The sequence below is a fragment of the Chelonia mydas genome, chromosome 7 (genome assembly GCF_015237465.2).
Source record: "Chelonia mydas isolate rCheMyd1 chromosome 7, rCheMyd1.pri.v2, whole genome shotgun sequence".
NCBI classification, from domain to species: domain Eukaryota; kingdom Metazoa; phylum Chordata; order Testudines; family Cheloniidae; genus Chelonia; species Chelonia mydas.
The window spans coordinates 117322743-117345743 of NC_057853.1; the positions used below are offsets into that span (position 1 = coordinate 117322743).

Sequence of the window (23001 nt, forward strand, 5' to 3'; positions counted from 1 at the left end):
TGCAGCATTGGGCGACAGGACAGGAGAGCTCCTAGAACCGGCCAATGTCTGGAACTAGTGGTGAAAGAATGGAACTGCAGCCAAGTAAAGCCCCGCACTGCCGTGTGGCTTGGGATCGTGACTCCCAGATTTGCACCTTGTGATGGATCCCTGGATTAAAACAATCCTTTGCACAGAATCTTGTGGAAATTAGAACGGGAAGAGACCTTGCCCACTGCAGGGTGCCAGGCCAGGCCAGGCCAGGCCAGCTGTCATTCTGCACTGGTGCTTTCCCCTTCATTGGGGCTCGCAGGAACTAGATGGCTAACTCTGGACAGATCAGTGCAATGCTAATGAGAGTTTCTGCTATGGTTTTCCTTTCATCTTAGCTGCATCCCTGATGACAAGAAGCTGCTGCTGTCAGAACCATAGGCAGCCGCGAGCAAGAGGACCTATTAGACCATTAATCCTTCGCTTGCCAGAAATACACTCTAAAAGTGTATTTTCTACTCACTCGTCCAGTATACTTTTAAACAACTCAAGCAATGGAGCTTCTGCCGCTTCCTTGGGGAGATTATTCCAATTTAGTAAAGATCACACTCCCAGGAAGATTTCAAGTCTCTTCCACCTACGTTTTCCCCTCTTCATTTTTTCCTTTCCTTCTTCATTATAACCCTACATTTGGCGTGTTCTCTTGATGGTTACCAGGCTGCCCACTCTACACACACAGTCCTCGTCTTCCCTGGGCCATGGTTAGTTCTTTCATCCTTTATCTTTCTATCCCATCAGTTATTTTTGTGGCTCTTCTCTGAACTTCCCTCCAATTTGTCTACCCATTCTGCTGCTCTGCTTTACATGAAAGCAGCACACTGACTAGGGCACTGATCTACCGAAAGGAAAAGAATAAAGTGACACATCGGCCTCTTGAATGATATAAATTGCTCCAAATTTCCCCTCTGGGATGAATTCAAGTTTGCCCTTCTTTGAAGAAGTTTCACAAGATTTTCTCTCTCTCCTCTGCAATGGCTGCCCCCCGAGTGCACCTTCACAAGCTCACCAAGTGGTGTGGGGGGAGGGCTGGAATAACCTCGGATAAAGAAAAAGAAGATGAATGTGCTACTGATTGCTACCGCGTGTAGCAAAGAAAAGCACTCCAGACATTTCTCCAGGCTGGATATTCTGCCCTACCCCAAGTGTCAGGGTTTTTCTCGGAACAGCCAAACACAATTCCAGGCAGCGGGCCAAATTCATATCGGTCACACCAGTATAAACCCCGAGTAAGTGAATTGTTCATTTGTATTGCAGTAGCCCCTGGAGGCAGGAGTTACGGATCAAGGCCTCCTGGTGCTAAACACTGAACAAGCATAACAAAAAGACAATCCCAGCCCTCAAGAGTTTACTGTCCAAGATGTCAATGGAATTACTCTGGAGTAACTGCTCGTGCTCCAGTCCAGAGAGTGGGGCTAGGGGAGATTGGCGAGGTAACATATGATAATAATACTTGGCATTTACATAGTGCTTTTCATCAGACGATCTTAAAGCCCTTCACAGTCTTTAATGTATTTATCCTTACAACACCTCTGAAGTGCTAAGATTCCCATTGTACAGATGGGAAACCGAGGCCCAGAGACGCTAAGTGACTTGCCCAAAGACACCCAGGAAGTCTGTGCCGGAGCAGGGAATTGAACCCAATTCTACAAAGTCCTAGGACAGCATCCCTACATGCTGCAGAGGAAGGTGAAAAAAAACCCCTAAAATGGAATAACCTGCCCTGAGAGGAGTTTTATTTCTCATTAATACATCTTTAAAATGGTCCCTTTATGGTCACTTTGACTGGTGCACCCTTTTGATAACAGCCTGAACTTCGCCTGCCCCTCTAATTAAAGAAGGAGGAATGTGAGTGAATAGACAGTATTACAGGACCTCTGGACGTTCATCGAGAGTCAAATCCTGAAGTTCTTACCCAGGCAGATCCACCTCCCACTAACTTCAAAGGGAGTCATTTGCTTAAGGGCCAGACCCTCAGCTGGACTACACGCAAATATAGCCTCATTGAAGTCAGTGAAGCTACACTGACTTACACCAGCTGAGGATCCAGCCCAAGGATTCCCAACTGTGCAGCCTTTTACTCACCTGGTGGAGCACGTACCATTGCAGTTCCATTGACTTCGCTCGGTGCTCAGCCAGGTGAGCAAGGACCGCACAGCGAATGCACAACTGAAATTAAGTTCCCGTGTCTGTCTGCTGGAGGCAAGTTTGTTCAACTGAAAAAACCTCCAAGCAGCTGGAAGCACATTTATCGGGAGAGAGATCCTGCGGCTTTCCAAAAGCAGGAGGCCAGTTGTGGCCCTCTCGCAGCTTGCGCTTTTTGCAGAGGGAACTGGAAATAGAGTAACTGCTGCCTCATCGCGGCACTAGTTGGATGGAGTTTGTGACGATCGGGGGCAGGAAAAATCTTCCCCACACGACTCTGTCTCTGCCAGGGCTGGAAAAATCTTCCTCATTAACACACTGTTTTCACACTGCACTATCTTAATCTTTCCTGACTTTCAACTGCTTTCAGCTACAGCCACACACCTTGAAGAGCCAAGCTTTTGGCATGCATGATAAACTCAACTTTAAACTGATTATTAAAATATACAAACTGTTAATCTAATGACTGCCAACTGAAGCCACATTCTCTCCACTGTTTAATCTTCACTTACAATGTCAGAATTCATTTGTTCTTTCCCACTGCACTCATTGCTCCCTATTGTGTGTTCCCTAGACCTCTCACACACTACACATACACACACACACACTCCAATTCATACATATCTGAAAACAGATAATTCTGGGAAGGGCTTCTTGAAGGTTTGCTTCAGACAATAAGCTACAGCAACCAAAAGGAACAGCTCAATCACTATGAACTTAAGGACAAAAAGGCAACACATATTCACTCTTTATTAGGTACTTTTTGTGAATTGGAATAAGGATTTTCTAGTGGATGCAAGGGTCTTCTTCATTTCCTGCTCTCAAATGTTATGTAACGTTGCTATTCGGTGTCAATCAGCTGCTGCGTTCCACCTCAGAGGTAGTTGCATTGTAATGGTGGGTTGTGACACAGGAGTCCATATGGAGAGGGTAATTATCTCACAGTTCAGAAGATACAAGATATGTAGGCTAGCTAACAGAGTCCTAGTCCCTCTACAGCCAAACAAACCAGCTTTCCCAGCCTGTAGTTCCAAGCAACATGTGGCTTCCCTCAACTGAGATCCCATGGAGAGATCGAGTGCTTCTAAGATCTCAGTCATGTCAGGCATGCAAAGAAACGTTTAGCTCCCTTCAGGCAAGCTCTTAAGGAAAGCAAATGAAGAACGACTCCTACCAGGCAGCCTCCTGGTTTCCATGCTCAGCCCACTTGAGAGCACTAGCACCTGTTCCAATCAGGGAGCACCCCTCACCTGCCCCCAGCAACTTCCTCCTAAGGTGCAAAGAGAAGGGTCTTTCCCTCTCCACAGTTGTCTGTACTCCCTTCTGGGTAGCCTTTTACTGCGGGCAGGTAGCTGTGGCCTTTCTAAAGGAAAGAGTTATTTGCTTCCCTGCCATGCAAGGAATGAGGTCCAGCTCCCTCTATCACACAAGAGAAGCTATTCTCCTGTCTGTGTGATGTTTGCATCATGCTTTGGAAGTGACCAATGTAAATATGGGGCTAGAAACAGATTAGCTACATTAAAGTCAATGGAGCGACATCACTTTACACCAGCTGATGATCTGGCCCCATTTTATATTAATAATTAGAGGTGAGCGCCAGAGACATGAAGCAAGTTGCCCAAGGTCACGCAGGGTGTCTGTGGCATTGAAGCCAGCTCTCCCGAGTGCACATCCAGGGTCTTAACCCCAAGACCATCCTTCTGCTCACACAGCAAAGATCTCCCATGTAAATGCAGTTTAAGGTACTTTCTGATATTATGCTGTCATTGCAATAGCTGGAAAATTGGCCAACCTGTTAAACCGCGTGTGAGGTCTTTGCAGATGGGTCAGATATACAGAACAGGATGTACAGCAAGGGCCAAACGCCACTTTCAAATAAGCATGTGGTGCAAGCATTGAGGCCAACAGGAGCTGTGAAGGCAGATGCCCCCCAAGGCAGAATTTGGCCAAAGTTGCCTCTTTTCCTACTTTGCTTCCACTGCTCCAACAGAACAATGAACAATACATTTCCAAGATCATAAGGTTTTCCCATACAAAGCGCTGTGTCTGTCATGCTACCTTATTTTCTGCAGCATTAAACATTTAGAGTCTGATCTGCAACCCTCACGTACATGAGTAGCTTATTGAACACAAAAAGAAAAGGAGGACTTGTGGCACCTTAGAGACTAACCAATTTATTTGAGCATGAGCTTTCGTGAGCTACAGTTGTAGCTCACGAAAGCTCATGCTCAAATAAATTGGTTAGTCTCTAAGGTGCCACAAGTCCTCCTTTTCTTTTTGCGAATACAGACTAACACGGCTGTTTCTCTGAAACCTGTCATTATTGAACACAGTGGGACTACTCCCATGGGAGTTGCAGATGAACCCTTATATCTGTAGTGTGAAGCTACAGAGCGTAAAGGGAGAATGAATGGGGAAAATGAGTAGATTTTAAAACAAAAAGGGACCTTGATTATCCAGTCTGCCTTCTCGCATAACACAAGCCAAAGAACTTCACCCAGTGATGCCTGCAGTGAGCCTATCACCTTATGGCTGAAGGACGACATATTTTGGGACGAATTCCAGGCTTGATTTAAAGACCACAAGTAAACGAGAATTTGACACACCCCGGGGTAATTCCAATGGTTAAATTACCTTCACTGTTAAAAACTTCCAATTGGAATTGATGTAACTCCAATTTCTAGCCATTGTATTTTTATGTCTTTGTCTGTTAGATTAAAAAGCCCTCTAGTGTCTAATATTTCCTTTTATAGACTGCAATCAAGTAGCCTAAATAGTTTTACCTTTATTAATAAATATCCTAGTAATCCCCCAATACTCTGCAGGATCACTAGTGCAAGCTGAAGCCTGGTGGGGCAATGAATGTAGAATACACCAATCCTTTTCAGCTAAGAGTTTCCATGTGGGTTTCTGTTCAGTGACTCCATTGCCTGGTTTAATGGCCTGCCAGCATTTTTCAAAAGCTCTGCCCTCCTCATCAATGATTCACACAGACTCTTAGAACTATGCAGAGATTAAAGAGGCCGCTGCGCCCCCATCTCGCTTCAAACCAAAGCGTTTTTAAATATTTCATCTCGCCGCAGAACTGTTCTGCACACATCTTGAGGGCCTTTGGAACAGCTCTCGCTGGGGCTGAGCTTTACCTACAGCGGACGCGGTGTTGCTGCCACGGCAGCGGATGTCACAAGCCCTGCCTGTCTGTATTTACCTTATTTAATGAGTTCAGCAGTAGCAACCTAGTGTGAGGTCAAGAGTCGCCGGAGCTGCTGATGGCCCCTCTAACGAGAGGGGTCCTAACTGCTCCGAGAGGAGGAAGTTGAGAGAGTGTTCAGAAGCTGCAGCCTACAAGGAGTAACAAACTGATCCAAAGCCCATTGAGGGTTTTGACTAGGAAAGCAGTGTTGTCTAGTAGGAAGTACACTAGGCTGGGACGCAGGGAAGCTGGGTTCAAGTCCTACTCGGTGATGTTGGACAAGTCACGTCCCTCCCTGTGCCTCAGTTTCCCAATCTGTCAAATGACCTCCTTTGGAAAACACCAAGATCTACGGATGAAGAGTGCTGTACATGTGCCAGGTATTATTACTGGTTCTTGTTCATGTCCTAAACAACAAACATAGCAGGGAAACAGGAAGAACATTGAAATGCAGCTAGATTTTCAAAGGTGCTGAGCACTGTCAGCACCTGTTGACTTCAGTGGGATCTGTGGGTGCTCAGCGCTCCTGAAAATTAGGCTAGGAATTCACACTTCCTAGGAAAGACCAGGTGCCTTCAACTTTCCTGGGTGCCCATCTCCTCTGGGACACGCAAAATAAAGTCTCTGTAAAGCTGAATTGATCGGTGCCAACACATTAACGCTCTTGTAGCAAGATGTTTCTGGTCCTATATGAAAAGATTTCCCAGAGTCATAGAAAATGGAGATGGAAGAACCAATCACGGAATCTATTATCCCCCAGCAAAGACAGGATTGTGGCCTGTGGTGCAGTCTAGGCTGTTTTGTACAGCTCCATTATAAATACTTGCAGAGGAGAGTGGCCCAATGGACCAGCCCCAGCCTGTAAGTCTAGAAATCATGGTTCTGACCTCAGCGTGGCCACTGTGGTAAATCACTTAACCTTGGTGTGCCTCAGTTTCTCCATCTGTGAAACAGGAATGATAATTCTTCCCTATCTGCGCAAAGCACTTTGAAATCTACATGTCTATAAGGGCTGAGTACTATTATTAAAAAGCACATGACTATCTCGTCTACATCTCCACACGTGACTCTCATTCTCTGAAGAAGGACTAGAGTTAGAACTACCACTAGAGAGCATGCAAAACACTATGGGACAAAACTTTTCACTCTGTTCTTGATGCAACTTCCACTGAAGGTAGCTAGCACATATTCCTGCATTTTTTTAAACTGAAATTTCCCCTGCCACCCCTTCCCCCATCAAATGTAAGGTGGGGGTGGGAGAGACAGAAGAACAGGAAGATAAAGGAAAGGAAGATGAGGGAAAGGAAAGGAGAGTGAAATCTCAGTTTCCATCTGCTAGGAATGAATCGAAGTTTTCTAAAAAGTTATATTCCTGCATTCTAATCTAAGTTCTTCCTAATAGAGTCATTTTACGTGTCTGGTAGCTTGGGTTTCTATTTTAAAGAAAACAAAATGTAACTGAAAAAAAAACCAATACAATAGGTTGATCAGAGAAATGTAACACAGAGCCGTTTTTACCACAGCAGACTCCAAGGCGATACAGCTGGCTAAAAACAGAGGGCTAGCCCTAGCTCCTTGTGTGGTACAGCTACAAAGTACAGGATCAGACTCAGAGCGTGTTATAATCTCTTGCACTAACCTTTCTGTTCGCTATCCTCACTACTATAGCTGGCCAGCTGATATTTACAAATACCGTATTAAAACTCCCATCAACAGGTGACTAATTCACTGATGAATCTATTTTCTAGTGATTTGGCCAGTCCTACAGGCAGTCGAACAACATTCTTCAGATAAACAATGATTTTTGTCCCCTCTGATCCACAAATTTTTTTTCAGCTGATTGACCTGCTCTGAACACAGAGATAAAGACATACGCAAATAGACACACACAGAGTTTTCTTTGCAGCTGTTGTAGCTTTTAAACCCTTTGCAAAGATGGATTTCACCCTCCTGGGGGGTTTTTTTCCCCCCTTACGTTTCCTTTGTCCTGTATTTGGAGAGTTACCCACCGGGCTGCCTTGGAACAGGTGAGGAGCAAAGGCACGTCGCAGCCACTTGAACACTTGTGCCTTCGCTTCCCTTCAGCGAGGAGTCATTTGATTTCACAGCCTGCAGGAAGTGGCAGACAGCCAACATTTCCCAGCCTTTTGCAAAGTGAATTTACTGCTGGCGAAAGGTGCCGAGCGAAACGCTAGGAATCGAAGCCCTCGAACGCAGCCCAGGTACAGCACGGGCAGCAGCTCGGCAAGCTTAGCCCACGCTGCCCCTCAGCTCTGACCTGGAGGGACAAGCATCAGCCCCCATGGCCCTGTCCTTCCCAGATCGCTCTGCCAAGCGCGCCCGCCAGGGAGCCCATTAGTGGGTTGTAGACGCTCACCCCAAGGACTTGCACTGGGGCCACACTGGCTGCACAACCACCGTTAGAGCATTCTGACTTTTGGTCCCTAACAACCCAGACTGGATACGAACCAGCGATCCAAGGGGTCTGTCGCTCATTACCGACCTGCGGCAGCCATTGTCCCATCATGTCTCCACTACACAGCAGCTCCCAGTCTTCAGCTTGTGGGGCAGCATTTATCCCCCTCGTGGTACTCAGACACAATATGTGCACATGGCTGAGTGTTGGCCTTTGGCTTCTGCTGCCCGTATAGTTACACAGGACCCCGATCATCCAGAGGCTAGTGCAGACAGACACGCACGCACCGGGTCAGATTCTGTGCAGTGACAGGCGCCCCCTCTTTGCATCACTTTGAATCCGGGCTGCTGCAGGGGCTGCAACTGCCCCTGGTGTAAGTTAGAGCAGTCCCCAGGACTGATCTACCTTACAGGCCCTCCCCATGACTGCCCATTAACTATAGTCCAGCCCAGAATACCCATAGCACTGAGCACTAAGGTACACACCCCTCCTGCTGCGATCCACTCTAAACCCTGCCTCCAGCATGCCCCCACACTGGGACTGATGTGGAAATCGGTATCAGGATTCTTACATCAACCCTACACTGCCCCTGAGCCAGGGGGAATTCTCTCCCAGCCCTTTCGGCTAGTTACAGCTACAGCTGTCTGGAAATTCTCCAGCTGAATATTTTTCCAGTGGAGAATGCCTATTCTTCGAGAGCCAAATGTTTCACAGAGACAGTTCAGTTTTGACTACATTGTCAAAACCTACTTGGTTTCCTGCTGGCTTACCTGCCTAGCTCCCCGGCAGTTTGCCGGGCAGACTGATGGAGAGCCACGCACCTGGAAGCGCTGGGGACTCCAGCTCACACGCTCCTCAGCTCCCAGGCTCTTCGGTGGCTCGCCTGGTGGGCTTCCCTGGAGTGGAGCTCCCTGGGCTTCCAGCTCTTCGTCAGCTCACCTGGCAGGGAGGTTGGAAGCCATGAATCTCCCGTTGATGACAGCTCCTGAGCTGAGGACCCCAGGGCTTCCAGGCTGCACAGATCCAGGAAGGCCTACCGGACAGCCTGTCTCAGTCAGAGATCGCAGAGCTTCTAGGATCCATTGCTCCAGAGCAGCCTGCCATGTGGACTGGCTGGGACGCCCTGGCTTCTGGGCTCCGCAGGTAGGGGGCTGCCCATCAGGCAGACTGTCCTGGGGCTGGGGCTCCGTTCCCTTTCACGGAGAATTTTGAAATGTTTGAGTTTTGTTCCAAATTAGAACAAAACCAATTTTCAAAACAGCAAAATCCTCAATGAAGCAGCATTACCTTCCTCCGCTCAGCTCTGTTTACAGCCCTCGTACAGAGCCTTGTACAGGAGCCACGCCAGGGACCAAAATCCTCTTCCTGTTCTCTTCTCTTGCTCCCACAGGCAGAGGTCAGCAGAGGCCATCAATCACTTCTAGCAGGGGAGGGGTGGGGCTGCAACAGGCCACGACAGATGTCCTCAAATTTTATTTTTGTTTTTTGTTTTAATAAAGCCTGAGATTCTCCTTTGCACTTCAAGCTCTCCTAAATCAGAAGGAGCAGGAGCCAGAGCAAAGAGCTCCATGGGCCTGCAAAGCCTGGCTCTCCCTGGGGGAGTCTTCAGGGATTGCTTTAGTTAGTGCAAAATCAAATAGAAAGCAAGCAATAAAGCAGGTCAAAAAATGAGTAGGCAAGTACCTACATTTTATCCTCAGTCAATACTTTTTCAGCATGGCTGACTGCTGCAATCGGATTTAATGTCCTACTATAGAACACCGAGGGAAAACCCCAGACACTTTGGAGTGGTTGCATGTCATACACAGTATTCCTGAGCACAGACCTTCAGATCATCTGCCCAGGAAGCTGTAATGTGCCCATCATAATGGTAGCTGGGCAAGATTAAATAAAAGCATAATTAGTCTTCAGAGGATAGCTAGGCTCCACTAATCCGTTTTACCTGCTGTTGCCCGTTATTTTCTGGGATTTGTTTTGTTCCGTGACATGTGTCACCATTCTATTTCCATTCACCAATAAAGAGAGGCTGTGCATTAAAAGGGTCTTGCACTGCACCTCATAGACTCATCCCGATGTTACTCATCATGATCCCTCAGGCTTATGCTGTTCTCTTGCCAGAATGAGAAGGTCCATATTAGAGGGCCCTTTGCCAAAGCCACCCCACCAGCCACAGAGAGAGTCCCCACCATTTCTTCATCATCCCCGTAGGACAAAGCTGTCACAATGGGTTGGAGAAGGAGGGCTCACCTCTAGCTTACATGCTAAAAAATGTGAAGCAGGACCTTGAGGTGGACCCAGCAATCAAATGGTGAGACAATGAAACATCCACAGCACTGGTGCGCTCTCATGTCAGTCTTCCTGGCCTGTGATGCCATGGTTCAAGGCATTCAAGAATAATGCAGCTCAGCTTCCACAGACAAAATTCTTGAGCTTCCCCCTTTCGCTTGTCCCAAAGACACATGTGCCAAGAGGTAATAATCATAATAATTTACTTGTAGAGTATACAGCACCATTTATACAGCAGGTTCCAAAAGCACTTCAGAAGCAAGTGTGGGTACACACACACGCAATTGTGCAGTTGCTCGTGGCCATTATGGGACTGTGAATGGGATGGAAAGTGGGTCCATGAGAACCCCTATGTTAAAATGGGGTAAACACCGTGAGAAAATTTGAGAACTTTAAAGATACACTGTAAGTCAGCCTGGCCTTTGTACTTTGCAGGGGGGGTGTAACCTATGGTACTTCGCAATGCCATGGCAATGACCCCTCCAGGAATGCCATGCAGCCCACTCGGATCTAGTAAAACTCTGTGATGGAACAGAATGAAAACATGCAACTTTGCGTTACTGCCTCATAGTATGCACCATGCAGTCTGAAAATGCGTGAAACCTCTCCATTTCCTCCGTAAGCGCGGAGGGTGGAGGGGACACGGACACACAACTTCACTGGAAGAGGTGGGGTCCCGCTGCATGACCAGGATTATCCTGGAGACTACGCAACAATGATGCTGGAGTGGACAGATGGGGGGGAAATATCAATGTCTTCTAAAACGATTAACCACAAGTCCTCACTCAAGAACTGCAGTGGCAGGTGTCCTTGTTAATGCCCAAGGAAATACGCAGTTACTAAAATCTTAAAACGCACAGTGTATTTGATGCCTGTGAGTTTATTTGTTGGCAAACATGGAGGAACAGATGAATCCCTGGTGTGACTGCATTGATTTCAGAGAAGTTACCCCAGGGAAGAATTTGGATAGACGTGTTCAAAATCAATATGAAAGCATCATCCATTAGATAGGATAGTGTTGTGCTACCTCTTAGTTAATTACATTTACACATTAAAGTTCGTAGCACAGATTCTGGGCTGGTGTAAATCACCTTAGCCCCACTGGAGCCAGGGCTAGCTACACTGGTTTATATCAACTGAGTAGCTGGCCTAGGAACTTAGGGGACGACTATAAAAGGAATCAAATTTAGAAGCAGCAAAAGCACAATTTTCCTTAGCCGAGGTAGATCTTCATTTACAAGTGTGGATTTCTCCATGGATTTTCGTGCTTAGAGGTGCCGTACTGGCTGATAGAGTCATAAAGTCTAAGGCCAGAATGGACCATCCAATCAGCTAGTGGGACCTCCTTTATATCCCAGGCCACCAGCACCCCCACCACCAGCACCCCCACGCTAAACTCAACAACCAAAATTAGACCAAAGTGTTACAGCCCACAGGAGACTGGACTGTTCTGTGCCACAGGCAGAGAATAGGAGGGACTGAGATGCACCAGTGCCCAAGGCCCCTGCAATAGCAGGGAAAGGATTGAGGTATACCAGATAACCCTGGTAAGTAACCCGCACTCAGAGTCTGCAGAGGAAAGTGAAAACCCCCCAAAGTCTTTGCCAATCTGACCTGGAGGAAAATTCCTTCCTGATATGGCAATCAGTTAGAGCCTGAGCATGTGAGCAAGAACCAGCCAGCCAGCCGTCTCAGAGACAGCATGCTCAGTGCCACCTCAGAGCCCAATGGTCCATCTCCAGCCACAGCCATCCCTGATGCTTCAGAGGAAGGAGACAAAAAAACACTCCGAATACGCTGTGTGCGTGGGCGTGGAGAGTCTCTTCCTGACCCCTACAGGCGGCCGGCTAACACCCTGAAGCATGAGCTTTAGGAAAATAAGATATAAACCAGGGCTGCTGAGCCCTGCCCCCTACCATCACAACCAACCCTGTCACACATACATACCCCATCTGAGGGGAAGCATAGACCATAAAGAGACAGGGAAACATGGGCACTAGAAGATTATTCTAGTGGGCAGTTCCCCCACTCTAGCTGCCCCACTAGGGTACACCAAACACAATCTAAATTCAGATGGATCCATAGCCCTCACCTCCATAGCCCTTTGTTTAATTTTTTTTTTTAATATGAAAAGCAGCATTGTCTAGTGGCTATAGCACTGGATGGGACTTGGGAGATCACAGCTTGATCTCTGGGTTGATCACAGCTGCCCTTGGGCAAGGCACTTACTCTCTGTGTGCCTTGGTTCCCTAGCTGTAAAATGGGGATAACAATCTTTATTCCCCCTCCTGCCATCCTGTGTCTGACTTAAACTATTTAAATTATCAGCTCTTTGGGACAAAGATGGATTCGTACTCTGTGTTTGTACAATGCCTAGCACAGAGGTCCCCAGACTGTGGTGCGCGGCCCCCTAGGGGGGCATGGAGGAACGTCCGGAGGGGGGCATGGAGGGGCCCCAACCAGCCCCCATGAGGGGGGAGGGAGCACCACCCAGCCCCTCCCCACCCCCAGCTCTGCTCTGGTCCCACCCCCAGTCCTGTCCCCGGCTCCTGGCTCCAGACCTGTCCCTGTTCCTAGCCTCAGCATAACTCCGCTCCCGGCCCTGTGCCAGCCCCCAGCCTCGGCCGCAGCTCCATTCCTGGCCTGGGGATGAGGCCGGGAGCAGAGTCGCACCTAGTGGTGGGGGCCAAGCTGCCAGTCCCCACCACAGCCCTGCTGCAGCTCCATACCCACTCCCGCACGCAGCCTCGGCCCCTGGCCGTGGCACCACCCCCAGCTGCGGCCTCAGCCCCCGTACCCTGTCCGCATCCCACCCCCCGTGAGCCGCATCCCTGCTCCAGGCCCCAGCTCCGGAGGGACTGGGAGGCATGGACAAAGGTAAGGGGGGGGAACGTGACCCTCAAACGTTTGGGGGCCACTGGCCTAGCACAACAAAGCCCTGGTCTTTGTCAGTGCCACTAAATGCTACCGGAATGCTAATGAGAACAATAGCAACTTTTTCCAAAATGAATTTTCCTAAAGCCCCGGGGTACTATCCATTAGCCCATGCCCCCAGCGAGGGATGGACGGCTCCCTATCGCTCACTCCCTCGTGCATTCTCCAGCTCGGCTTTAAACAATTCAAGCTATTGGGTCTTCCATCATTTCCGTTGGGACACCCTTGTACTTTGCAACGGAGCTCTTGCAGCAAGGTGGGATACTTGGATGGACCTGCCTCACATTGCTGGGCTCTGGCTTTCTGCCGCTGATCGGATTTGCATATTAATCCAATCGCCCTTCACAATTAAATAAGACGGTGGGCAGGGGAGAGGAATAAGACAAAGCCCTCTGCAGATGTTGCCTTTCCCATATGGCCACGACTCACTGCTGCTCTGGTTTACAGGAGCTTTCTCTCCTCAGATGGCAACTCCAGCCCTTTCTGTGCCCCAGCCAAGTGATGGATTAGGAAACAGCTAATTTTGCAAGGTGCTCTGTCATTTCGGATAGAAATGCTGAGCAGCCATTGGTAAATTACGGATATCAGTCTCCCAGGCTATGCATAGACACCGTCATTATTTCTTTCCTTCTCCATACAGACAGATTCTTCCCGTTTTCTCAGCACACGCTGTGGGGATCGTGAAGCCAGCCTGGCATCTTTGCGACTGTTTTAATGTCTTTATTACTCAGCTGTCATCTTTCTATTTCTAATAACCTCTGCAGGGAGGCAATACTTCTACTTAGCGCTTACGCTCTGTTGGGCTTTTCATCCTCCCAAATTAGTTCATTTACCCTCAAATCCTGCTGTGAGGTTGGTATGTATTATCCCCATTTTACAGTGGGGGACCCGTGGCACCGAGGAGTGACATGATTTGCGAATGAGAACGTAGATAGCCAGTGGCAGAGGGAGGAACATGTAGATTCCATGGTGATGGGTGCTATAGAAACCCCTAAAGGTAGATCGAACCTAGCTCCCGGACCTGCGTGCAGACACTGTGCCAAAGCCATTTCAAATCAACAAGAGTCGTGGGCTTTGGATCAGGCCCAGGTTGCTTCCCCCCACCCCCCAATGTTTGAAGTTTACTGGAGGAGGATCCAGAGAGTGTGTGATTGTACATGGAGAGGATGAATCTGTTCATGCTGTACGGTGCCCTAAATAAGTAATGTGTTATGTGCTAATTATGAATATAATAAATAAGAAGAACGAACAACAATAAATGAACCTGAGCCACTTGCCTCCAGAGGGGATCTGAATAGCTACAGAAAGCCCATCAGTGTGGGTACTGGTCACTCAAGCACTCTCAAGGTTACCTGGGGCTCTGTGGCTACCAGGTAAATGAAAGAAGACTGATCAGTTCAGGGGATTTTCCATCAAAAACGCTTCCTGTAGGGTCCAACATCCTGGTAGAAAAGTACCTAGAGATGTGACCGTCCAGTGGTTATACAGATGCTTTTTTCTATCTATCCACTTCTCCAGGCAGAGCAGAATGGGCAGTTTACAATAACATTTTCCTTTTATGTCCCAATTCCACTTCATTATACCAATAAGATCTTCTATCTCGAGGGTGTACTTCTCGGGTGATTAAGGACAAGAGCCTTGGCCCTTGTGCCTTATCAGCACTGCCCCAGACACACCAAAACCACCCAGATACGATCTGTCTGTCCTCTCTCATTACTTAAGAACTTTGCCAGCAGACGTACTGCAACAGAATTATGAAGCAAAATGATTGCATTCAGTTCAGTAAATCTAGGGGCAAAGTCTGTTTAAAAAAAAAAAAATCTAATTGCAGAAACACAGAGTGTTATGAAGAGATCCTGTCGGTTCAGCCAGAGTGTATAACCCGCGGGGGCTCACTGGTTCTAACATCAAGTGGAGTGAGCTAGGGTCAGAGCACTATGGGAAGGAATGTAAGGGGAGGAGGGGAGGGGTTGGGGTTAGTCCTGAGCACATATACCGTGTCGGGAATTTGGCGGGGTCAGTTATGGTGGTTGTGAACAGCAGAGCAGCTGGCCTTAGGTGTTCAGCAGGATACTTTAACTCAGGATTGAGGTGAACTGGTAGAGCAGTATGGATGAAGCTAGCCCAGCACTTGTCTACGTTATGCCAGGCAACAGCCAGCTCCCTCAGCCCCTGGCTTTCCAGAGCTTTAGACTTAGTCAGAGAAAGAAAAGCCATACCCAGCGGTCACGGAGGATGGATGATTATTTATTCGGCACTAGTGTCCATAATGGGCTAGGTGTTTCCCAGGCATGCAGGAGAATACAATCCCTCCCGCCCAGGAGCTCACACACGACAGCAGGCGAGAGCCACAAGTGACAGGTGGAGTCGGGCGGGGGTACGGTCTTCCAGTACATCACTGTTAGGGTCTCGTGAACACACACATCCCCCGAGCTGTACAAAACTCCCCCCCAGCACTATATACCCATTCTAGAGCACAGCGCTTCTTGACCAGACACCCCGCTTCCTCCCTAGGCAACCTCCCCCAGATTTCCCAGCCTTCTTCCCCTCCGCAGCCAATGCCCTGGCTCAACGTTATCCAGCCTTGTATCTCTCCCTTCATCCTCCCTCCAACTGCAGCCACCCACCATCCTCATTCTGCACAGCAACCCCCGGCGACTCACGATGTGAACACTCCATCCTTTCCTCCGACAAGCAGCTTCCTCCAAATCACCCCATCCTGGCCACCCACGCACTTGTGTCAAGCTGCCTTCCTGAACAGACCCCTGGCTAGGTGTCTCAGGCAGAGCCAGTCCACAGGGGACCGCGTGTGATGCCAGCGGGCTGCTTCTGCGCCTTGACCCAGCCCCTGAGGAGGTCATACACTCATAGATATTAAGGTCAGAAGGGACCATTATGATCATCTAGTCTGACCTCCTGCACAATGCAGGCCACAGAATCTCACCCACCCACTCCTACAATAAAACCTCTCACCTATGTCTGAGCTACTGAAGTCCTAAAATCATGGTTTTAAGACTTCAAGGTGCAGAGAATCCTCCAGCAAGTGACCCGTGCCCCATGCTGCAGAGGAAGGCGAAAAACCCCCAGGGCCTCTTCCAATTTGCCCTGGAGGAAAATTCCTTTCCAACCCCCAAATATGGTGATCAGCTGATCCCTGACCATGTGGGCAAGACTCACCAGCCAGACACCCAGGAAAGAATTCTCTGTCATGAAAGGCTGACCAAGCATCAGGTGCCAGGGACCTCACAGGGAGCCAGAGGTTCCAGCAGAGCTACTCTCCCCCCTGCTGCGGCAGTCATGGCCGCTGCTGAAACAGCATCTGACTCCCCGGGGGCTGGCCCACCGCTGAGAAGTTCTGGCTGCCTCAGCCCATGTGGCTGAAGGAAGACAGAGGCCCTTGTGCCCCAGGGGAATCTTTTCCCAAATCCTCAAAGCATCCGCCAAACAGACATGGAACTAGGAGAAGAGGGTCCACCAGGGAGAGAGCAGCTGATGGTGTTTTCAGAGTTTGCATCAGAGCAAGAGATTACAACATATGGCACCTTCAAAAAAAGGCTCTTGGTTCGTTTTGGAGGTTCTCCCATTTACAACCTCCAAACTCCTCCTTTGCCCCAGGAGGCACTGGTGTTGTTGCTCTGATCCTGCTCTCAGGCCTTGCTGTAATGGGAAGACACCCCAATTCCAGCCACTGGTGGCCCAACCACTGTGCAAACCCCCTGCCATAGACAGAGTGAACCAGTATAATCAGTGATTTGTTCAATTCTTTGAATTCACCCCAGTTTCCTGCAGAAATTAGCTCTACTGGTGCAAATTGTGTCTACACTAGGGGGGTCTGCATTGAGGCACATACACCAGTGGTTATAACTGGAGGAAACACCCAGTGGAGACAAGGACTCCATGACGCTGGCCTGAGTCAGGAATTACCTTGGTATAGTCAATGGAGTCACTCTGGATTTAGACTGTATAAAAGGGGGATCATAGTCTGGTCCTGGATCTCTGTAGAGAGCTTATTTCACTGTATGTGTGTCTGTCGAAGCATCTGCAAACCAAACTTCAACCAGTGTTTAATTTATCCTGAAGATTACTTACAGTTAAGGCAAGCACTGGCACGCAGCCAGCAATCTCTGCACCATGGGGAAAGGTCTCCCTCTCTTTGTCTAACACCTGCTCCCTCTCCCCTTTCTGCATTCAGATTGGGGAACGGTTTGTTTCTCCTTTAAGAAAATAACTTCGGCTCCTCCACGTTTGTGGTTTACATGAGTGGGGAACAGAAGAGGATTGCCATGGTTACAGGCCTCATTCAAGGACCTGGGGGACATGGAGGCAAGCACAGAGCGAAAGTTCAAAAGCTTCTTGTATACATCAGGCGGCCGTAATCAGAGAAGTATTTACATCGGAAAGGAACAAATATTTCTCCAATGGCCGGAAAAAAAAAAAACGAGGTTTGGTCAGATAGAAACAGCATCTTGGGTATTCAAGGTTGCATTAAAAATCAGGATTTTGAGAACACAGGACCAAAATTTCTCCTGGAAATGGTCCACAGTGGCCCTGGACTAGCGTGGACAAAAGGTTGCTATCTATAAAACTTTCTCCTTTGGGTCAAAGGTAGACCACTCTTTTATAAGCGAGCTCCTTCAGGAAAAGGACTTCCTCCTTGTTTTGTACAGACCCAAGTACTGCACCAATGCCAGGCAGTCATGCAATAGTAAAACAATGTAGAAACACTTCAGTCATGACATCTTGGCTCACTGCAGTCCAAAGGTAGCCACAAGCAGAATCCATGATACAACGAAGATAGCCTGAAATGCTTTTGGGGCTAGCCTATTTTCTTTCACCGTCCTATATCCTGCAAGCGTGGAAGAGCACCATCACTATGGCAGGTTGGATATGCGCAGTGTCCTCATCATGGGTTTAGCAATAAAAGGCACCATGGTCCAATACGCAGAGTATGGGCCTAGGAGATAGGAAGCCAGGTCTGCTTTCAGACGGGTCATTGGCTCACCGTGTTACCTGTGGCAAGTCACTTCTTTTCTCTGGGCACCATTCACTGTTGCCTTGTACCCTGCATAGTCTTTTACACCAGTGCAAGTTCACATGTGTCTGAGGGCCAAATTCAGCTTACAGTCATATTTCCACTAGCGTCAACGACTATACAAGGTGTGAAGGCAACAATGAATTAGGCCTTCTACGACTCAGCTACATTCATAACCTATCCACACTTTGAGAGCTACAGTTAAAAAGCACTAGATAAGTGTAACACTGAGCGTCAGGCATGTCTATCGCCGTAGGGATTGAACCTGTGGCCTTTAAAGCATGAGGTTCTACAACCTGAGCAACAAGACCCACCTCTGTTAACGAATTATGTAGCAAGCTCCTCAGCCTCTCTGTGGCCTACCCACCAGTAGCTAGGGAGAGAGCATCATGCTGATCAGGTGTTGATTACATAAGCCCTTCTTTTTTAAAAGACTTACATGGATTATTTTTAATTTGTAATGAAAAAAATAGCTTCCTCCTGACTCTGACATACCTGAGACTCTAAGTTAGAAGTTGAGATGGGCAGGAAACAGTTTTCCCATCCTGGGAAAATTTTCAAGATTGAAAAATGCTCCCAGTCCAAATCAGAACAAAAAAAGTCAAAATCTCAAAAAAATATCATGCACTAAAAATCTGGGGGGGAAAAAGTCAGTCCAGGTCAATTGAAATGTTTAATTTCAATAATTTTGAAATGCTTTGCTTTGATTTCAAGCATTATTTTTAAAAAGTTTCATTACTGTAATTAAATTTCAAAATGAAAAATCATTTTGAATTGGAGCAGCAGATTGTTGTTTGTTTTGAGATCAAAACACGTTACAGCAATTTAAAACTTTTTTTTTCCAGGTTTGTTTGTTTTTGAGTAAAAAAATTTGTCAAAACTGAGCCTTTCCTGCAAAAAGTTTCAGTTTCAATGAATCAGTAATTTTTGACAAAAAAAAGTTTAATCAAAAAATTCCTAACTGGCTCTGGTTAGAAGCCTCCAGGTTCTCAATCATTATAAGATCACACAAGTTAAGAACAAGGAAATGATTTTACTGATTAACACTGTAACTTACAAAAAGTGTCTTACATTGTAGACCTGTACTATTACTGACTCTGCTAGAGGCTGAAACACATAACCATGTACCCCTCCTGCTTCCTAAAATACAGGATAGAAAAAAAAAAAGAGGGTCCCTTCCTTATGTCTCGGTAGGAAACAAACAAGTCTAAATACATGTGAACCAAATCATCTTACCGTGTAAATTGACATAGCTCCGTCAAAGTCAATGGGCCAGATCCTCAGCAGATGTAATTCAGTATATTTCCACGGAAGTCAGTGGATCAGAACTTCAGCTGGCATAAGTCAGCATAGCTCCTTTGACTTCAATTCTTAGGATCTTGGCTGAACTGTGGATCTGGCCCAAGACACATAAACAATGCTAATGGTATAACAACCTAGATGCTCATTGCCAGATCTTCAGATGGTGTCAATTGGTGTAGCTCCATTGAAGTCAATGGATTTACAGTGCTAATCTATACCTGCTCAGGATCTGGCCCCAGGACCATATTGCTATAAGAATATTTGTGTTATAATAACACGGCACAGTTAGTGGAAAAACATTTTTATAGCAATTATCTGAATCCTTTAAAAGCCGCTTATGGCCTTGAGCAAACAAGCACAAAATTTAATTGATGCTCCCTTGCTCAAGACAGGGAAATCACAAAATGGATTTACCCATTTTGCACTACATTTGATATATTTATATCCATTCTGTACAACCATACATAACATTCCCAAGCTGGCCCCTTGCACGGAACTCACTGGTCACTTACAACTCCTGAGCAACTGGGGGCCTGGACTATAATTTACACCAATGCAATAGCCAAACCCCATTGAAGTCAATAGGAGTGTTTCCGTGGACTTCAGTGGATGCTGGATCAGGCCCTGAACGCTGAATAACTGCACTGAAGTCATCAATGGAGTTACTGCAGATTGATACTGGTGTATCCGAGTTCAGAATCTGGCCACAAGGGTTTATGTAACCTGCATGCTTAAACGTTACATTTACACAAGCAGCGTCAACACACAAGAGTGACAAAGGGGCCTCTCTCACCAATGAGGTGCACTATTGGATTTTGAATGTCCCGGTGTCACACTGAGAGCAAGCGTCATGGGACAGAAGAGGTCACACAACCTGCTCCAGGGCTATATCTTGGACTGGAGAATTCCAGCCTCATTCCTCTCTCTTTCTCCCTCCCCCAAGAACTCCAAAGTCCACCCTGAATTTCCTTCCACACCACCCGCCCCTCTCCTTCTCTTCCTCTTAATTAGGCCATAGAGGCTTGTTTTCAAAACTGTCTGGATCCCAACAGAAGCTTTTAAGTCTCAGACATCAAATGGCAGGCATTTTACTATGGTTAATTATGGTAATTCTTGCTCAGTAGTATCCAGTCCCCAAAGAGTTGAAGCTATTTAGAAAAAGCCCCAGCCCTGGGCATGAATTTCTGAGGACGTATTTCTTGTGATTTATTATTTCTCAGAGTTAAGTAGTAGAATAAAAATAAAACCCAGAAGGAAAAGCTGCCAGTGCTGTTCTGAGATGATGTGTCATCAGGCCTCATCCTTGACTTATGCAAACGTCAGCCATGGCTCGTCCAAGAAACATTGCGAGAGGCACCCAACCACTTTGGAGTCATGGAACTGTGGCTTACCCAGCCCTGTGGCCCAGAACCAGAGCCTGAAGATGCTTGAACTCACACCAGGAGGCAAGCAAGCCTCCAGCTCACTCCACCATAGTGGAAGCTCAAAGGTACCTTAAAACCTCCATGCCCCCAGCTCCTGGGCCAAGCACACCTTCGGGACAAATGGAGAATCTAATGTAGAATGTGTCTATTTATATACCTCTCCAGCCAGCACTAGTCCAGTGTTTAACCTTATTTGCGGGGGTCTGGTTTCCTTTGGCTGAGAGACAGTATATAACGCAATGGGTTAAGACCTTAGTCCCTAGATTCAGGCTTCAAGAGAGTGCAGCAGCTCAGTCTGACAGCCAGCCGGCCTAGTGGCCAGGCAGTTCTCTTCAGCCTGCTTATTCTGGAGGGGACCCTGCCATGTCCTACCTGGTGGGCCTTAGTCCCTAGCCTGTACCCCTTCTACTCACCTCAGGGTTCTGTCACAACAGAGGGACTTGGGAGCAGCCGCCCCCACTCCAGAGGGTCCCAACCCAGGGCCCTAAAGGGGTGTGACAGCGTCTGGCAGCGCTTGTCGGTCCACCCCAAGATACAGTCTCCCCGTTCATTTCCTATGGGGCTATGGTGCCTTCATTTGGGGCATGGTCACATGGTCTGTCAGCGAGACATCCTCCTATTCTTTGGGGCCTCTCATGGGTTTCTAAGTCCAAAAGGAGGAGGAGATATGGATCACCACTTCTAGATGGCCTTACTAATGCTGTGGTCACTCTTCCCACGGTTCCAGGTGCAGCCTGTAACTCCTTTCCCACCAGCCTCTGGTGTTCTTTTAAACTGTCCTTCCACCTGGAACATGCCCAGCAGCTGTTGAGGGGCAGTGCCTGCCTAGCTCAGGATTGCCTGATGCCTTGCTCTGGTTTAGTGTGGAGTCTGTGAACCCTGTCATGGGGACATACTGTGCTACCTGTATGTTTAGAAACGAGAAGAGAAAGAAGATAAGGTAAAACCCTGCTGAGCAGATAGGACCTAGAGTAAGAACCTGAAGTAGCTTGCAAGTGGGCCATTTCCAAAGGACAGCACTGATTTCAAAAACAGCCAAGATCTGTTTGGTATTTAATATAGTAAGTGGCTGAGCAAGACCACCACTCACTCTGAAATTTAAAAAAAAAGCCAGAGTAAATTACACCCAGAGTAATGGCTGGATTGCTGACTATCCCAGGTCACAGATCTCCTGGGTCCCTGATTTGTTTTCCCTTTCACATACAGTGAGAAATAATCAGTGGCCCCACTCTGCAGTTCTGCTCTGGGTTCATGTGCTTTGTCCGATGGTGGGTCAATGCCTTCTAGTGCCAAACCACTTCTGATCCCCTACCCATGCATTTGTGCAATGCAAACCTTCCATCCAAGCTGCAGCCCTGCATGGATCAACATGTTGGAGGAGTCATAACAGACATCTCAGTTTGGGTACTTCCAAAAATGATTTTGCTTTTAAGGGGGGGGGGGGATTCGTGCATGGGAACAAACATCTTGCACAGCGAAAAGAGAGGCCGTATGTAATTATGTCTTAATGAAATGACAAGCTTGGTGGAGGTGGAGTTAAGTGAAGGAGCAAGAGCTACTCCCCCTAAGTCTGAGGGTTATGTTCTTAGCTCTGCCACCAAGTAACTTATTTAGACTTGGGCAAAACACTTGGCAAGGTAACAGAGGCAAAAGGCAGGCTTAGACAAACGGAGGGTTATTAATATTTACCTGCTTCACAGGCTCCATTCCAGTAAGTGCTGCCAATCTTGTAATGAGAGGCTCCCACAAAAATGCTTCCCTTTAGCCGGAGATGAGCCCAGCATCCCAGAGGTGTGGGGGATACAGGGGGAAATGTTTTGCCATTGATTTCATTGGCTGCAGAATCAGCCCAGATGATCTGAGCTTTAATATTCTTTCACAGGTAGAGTCTTAGAGTCTGAAGAGTCTGAGAATGTGGTGCTTTTATGAATTATTGCAATATTTAATGTTCAGTCTGTCTTTGCTGCTGCAGAGCTCATTTCATCTTCAGGGCTCCTCTTTTCTTAGGCAATTTTGTGATTCGCTTGGGAATCTATAAACCATTTGGAGCAGTTTGAATAAAACTTTAAAATATTTATTACAAGGTGGGTTCAGAGGTGAGCATGAGAATTTGAAAGGCAACTTCAAACCCTCCCACGTTCCACCAACTTGAAGCTAGAAGAAGAAAAAATTCTGTATTTCTAATTTAATCAAAGACAAGTGTCTAAATCCTTTCCGGAAGCTCTCATACTTGGGCTGATGT

The 23001-nt window shown here is 47.4% G+C and overlaps 1 long non-coding RNA gene across 1 annotated transcript in view; it reads right to left on the reverse strand.

Annotated features, from left to right (window-relative positions):
* Window positions 1-18962: 18962 nt before the first annotated feature.
* LOC122466731 overlaps window positions 18963-23001 on the reverse strand; it is a 34697-nt gene continuing 30658 nt past the window's right edge. The window contains exon 3 of the long non-coding RNA XR_006292474.1: window positions 18963-22913. This is a non-coding gene — a long non-coding RNA (uncharacterized LOC122466731). The remainder of the gene's footprint in view (window positions 22914-23001) is intronic.